Source organism: Nothoprocta perdicaria, unplaced genomic scaffold (genome assembly GCF_003342845.1).
Source record: "Nothoprocta perdicaria isolate Ctin4 unplaced genomic scaffold, notPer1 scaffold_67, whole genome shotgun sequence".
In the NCBI taxonomy this organism is placed as follows: domain Eukaryota; kingdom Metazoa; phylum Chordata; class Aves; order Tinamiformes; family Tinamidae; genus Nothoprocta; species Nothoprocta perdicaria.
Genome location: NW_020455943.1, coordinates 103,561 through 107,912, shown reverse-complemented (window position 1 = coordinate 107,912; position 4,352 = coordinate 103,561). Strand labels below are relative to the sequence as shown.

Here is a 4,352-nt window from a genome sequence, read left to right as displayed (position 1 = left end):
CAGTGGTTTTCTGTATAATATGTGAAAATAGTTGGTGACTTTCAGATCTGAGCAAGATGTTCTCATCCACCACTGATTTATTAACAATGTATTAGTAGTAATTTTTATTATCATTACTAAGGAGGAAAAAGGGAGGAAAGAAAAAGAAATAAAGTTCTCTCCAGGACCTAGTGATAGGGAAATCGAACAATAATACTTAATCATAGGATCCTGCCAAGTCATTCTTTAAGCATAAAAGAGTGTTACACAAGCTGTGACTTGATGAACAACGAAATATAAATAGAAATATATGACTTGTCAAAGAGAAGACAAGGTATCTTCCCAACCATTCAACAAAATCTACCACAAATAAGATTTTGTCAAATGGTAGCGGACAACAAGTTGTCTGCTACTGCACACCTGAACAATATTGAAGTATCATAAAACAATAATCTTGTTCCTGTTTGACTTGAATTATAACCTCATAAAACATAGAAGAAAACAGGTTATCACAGCATAACGTTGCCATTGAAGGTCTATTAGTTTTTACTCATGAAGTAATAGAAATCATGAATATCAAAACACTCAAACAAAATAAAACCAAAAAAAAAAATCCATATTGGATAATGACTATATTAATAAAGAACTTAGTTTTCTTTCTCATATGAAACAACACAAAACAAGAAATATTTTTCAATATAGTAGCCATCTAAAACAACCTCATGAAGAAGAATTTACTGCAAGAGGTAAGATCAAAGAAAAGTGTGTTTATTAGAAAGGATGTTTTTGAGAGAATAGGATTTAGTACTTTAAACTGTGTTAAGAAATCCAATAATAAAAAGCAGTCAGTTCTACTCCATATCCATGACATCATCGAAGCACAGTAATGAATAGAGATTGATGCCCAAGCACAACTACAGAAAAAATATCTATGTCCCTGGAGTAGGAAGCTTGAGTGAAAATGTTTAGAAAACATTGATGTTATGTCTTAGAAAACTGAGAGGTTAAGGGAATGACATCAAAAACAAGATGGAAATTAAAAAAAAAAAAAAAAAAAAAGCAGATAGCTGAGGAACAGCTTTACAAAATTAATATATTACCATATTACTACAATTTCAGAGAAATAGTAAAAGGTATCAATCACTTATATAGGTTGAGCAAAGTCCCCAAAATCAATAGGGAGAGATTGTTACTAAAATATTATGGAAAATTAGTGAAGATAGGCACACTGCAGTAGGAGTTTGACTTCATTTATGAAGAAAAAAAATGACACAGTCTGATTAAACAGATTGACTGAATGAATTAAAGAAGACGAAATAAAATATTCAGCATTGTTGTTAGAGCAGAGGGCATTAAAAGCAAAACAAAAGAAAACAAACAAGAAAACATGAAGTCATTAATGTAAGTATCCTGTGTAAAAGATGTGTGTAACATCTCCACACAATCTTTTCAGGAGAAACTGCATAGCAGAGCAATGTTAATTGCATAAATTGCTTAGGTCATCAAAAATTTTCTAACTATTGGCTGATCATGTTTCCTAAAATAATATGTAAGCATGGAATTAGACACTTGCTTGCATACTAAAGCATTGTAGTGGAGCCAAAGCAGGTGACAAATGTCTGTCTTCCTATACAAAATGTAACTAAATATGCATGCCCTTAACATCAGAAACTTCATCCTAGTCAGTTTTATTAGATTTGTTTAGATTTATTAATCTTTCTACATCAGTGGTTATTGCATTGTTTGGAAAAAATAGAGAAATTTGAGGGAGAAAATGGTCAAAATAAGCTAGAACCAATTCTTCCACATAGACCTTTTCCCAAGTGTTTCACCATGGTTTGTAATTACTAAATATTTTAAAAGTGTTTTACCGAACACCAAAGCTAGAAACTGTATTAACAAAGATTTTGGTTGCAAATGAATGTGATGTATTCTGAATGAAAAGTTATTAATTCAATTGGACCTAAACTGATGTGAATACTGTAGTTTATGTGGTGATACCTCTTGGCAATTCTTGAATAAATTGTGCTAATTAAAACCTCTTCATATTAGTCCGCACACAGTATTTATCACGGCCCTCTTGTTGTCATTCTTCTGCAATAAACTATTCACACACAGGCACGGTGGCCAAGTGGTAAGGCGTCGGTCTCGTAAACCGAAGATCACGGGTTCGAACCCCGTCCGTGCCTCCACCTCCATCATGTAGTGATGGAGCAGCTCATCTTGGACACTGGTGGATAGTCTGGAGACTATCTCTCCAGGCATGTCAAGGAAGAGAAGGTGAGCAGGAGTAGTCAGCACAGCTTAAACATCTAACAACCATTCTACAATGGCATGGATGAAGGTATGGCATGGATGAAGCAAGGCTTTTGACATTGGAGAGCTCAGGAAGGAAGCTCAGGAATTGGAGAGTAGGAAACTCAGGAAGAGTGGGTTAGATGAGTGAACAGTGAGGTGAAGTGAGAACTGGCTGAATGGCAGAGGGTTGAGATAAATAGAGACGATCCCTGACAGGGATCTGTCTCCCAGGGATCAGTCCATTTGTCCATCATTGTCCTTCAACTTGTTCATCAATGAACAAGGTGACAGAATGCACCCTGAGCAAACTTGCAAATAATACCAAACTGGATGGAGTGGCTGACCTTCCAAAGGGCTGTACTGCCATTAGAGGGTCCTAGAGAGGTTATAGAGTTGGGTAGAGAGGAGCTTCAACAAGGAAGCTAAGGGTCCTGTACCTGGGGAGAGATAACCCCAGGCAGCAGTACAGATGAGGGGTTGACCTACTGGAAAACAGCTCAACAGAGAGGGATTTAGGAGTCCTAGTTGACAACAAGTTAACCATGACTAGAGAGACTAGGCTGATCGGAAGAGAAGACTGAGAGGGGATCTTATCAATATGTACAAATACCTGAGGAGAATGTAAACAGAGTGAGGTCATATTCTTAGTGATGGCTAGAGACAGGACAAGGGATAAAAGGACAGGAAGTTTCATCTTCATACAAAGAAGAACTTCTTTCCTGTGAGGGTGTCAGAGCCCTGAAACAGGCTGCCCAGGGAGGTTGTGGAGTCTCCTTCTCTGGAGGTCTTCAAAACCCACCTGGATGCCACTGTGTGCCAGATGCTCGAGGTGTCCCTGCTTGAGCAGCGGTGGGTTGGAATAGATGATATCTAGAGGTCCCTTCCAACCTCAGTCATTCAGTGATTCCATAACATCTTAAGGACTATATATATGTTACATCTTTGCAATAGCATCTGACATTTCTACTCTCAAAGCAGAAATAAACAATACTTTATTTTATGAGTGAAGGATAGTTTAGAGGCATAAATTTTGCAAATGTTCCTGAATGGAAGTTATGAAAAGTCAGTTGAATAAGAATGATATTAGAGGAATGAAGTGTAGTAAATTATGACAAATGCTTACTAGGGAAAAAAGGAAGGAAGGAAGGAAGGAAGGAAGGAAGGAAGGAAGGAAGGAAGGAAGGAAGGAAGGAAGGAAGGAAGGAAGGAAGGAAGGAAGGATGTGGAGCATGGTCAGCAGGATATCCTATAGGAAAATCAGTCTCTTTCTGTCTGACCCAAATTTTTCAGGCTTCATTTGTGATGGTTATGCTCCTTTTCTAGCCCAGCCCGATTTTTCACATGTAGTGTAGTCCTGTTCAGGTGTTAACCACCACTGATATTATCTGATCCTGGTAGGTGCCTCCCTCATTTCTTCCCCCACTCAGACATTAACCAACAATAACAGTCCTGATGGCTGCATCCTGATGGGGAGAAAAGGCTAACAGTGCATACACTAGCCAAAGGTCCTTTGAAATGAAAGGATGACTCTAGGTCAATCACCTTATCCAATAAATATGGGAACAGTCCAAGAGCTCATTGAGCTCTCCTTGCATGGCAGTGGGCTGCTGCATGCAAGAATCTTGAGCAGGAACACCCCTCAAGGATATTCCTTGGCACTGAGAGATCCTTACCGCAACAGATTTGTGGTAAGTGACTATAGCGCACTCTCTTTCTGAACTTGTAAACTTTGTAACTGCGCACCAAATCCCTTAGTCATAAACCTTTGACCAGGTCTGGGACTAGGATTGGATCCAGGTGCACCCAGACTCCTCAGAAGGAGCTTAGAAAACAAGCAGGTCCAATCTGAACCTGTGACTCAATGGGAGGGTATCCTTGATAATTGTGTATTATCTTGAACCTCCATGTAGTAAAAAATAAGTGACTTTACCATAGAATCTCATTGAACCGTTGTCCATATCAATAAAACCTATTACTGTTCCTTTCACACAACTGCATTGTGTCACTCACCCCCGCCACCACTCATTTAGTAACAAATTTAACATCAGCATCTGGATGTTAAAATGGCAAAGATC

The 4,352-nt window shown here is 38.4% G+C and overlaps 1 non-coding gene across 1 annotated transcript; it reads left to right on the top strand.

Annotated features, from left to right (window-relative positions):
- The first annotated feature begins 2,096 nt into the window (after positions 1–2,096).
- Positions 2,097–2,168, top strand: TRNAT-CGU. The gene has a single exon. It is a non-coding gene; the product is annotated as a tRNA-Thr (tRNA).
- Positions 2,169–4,352: the final 2,184 nt, after the last annotated feature.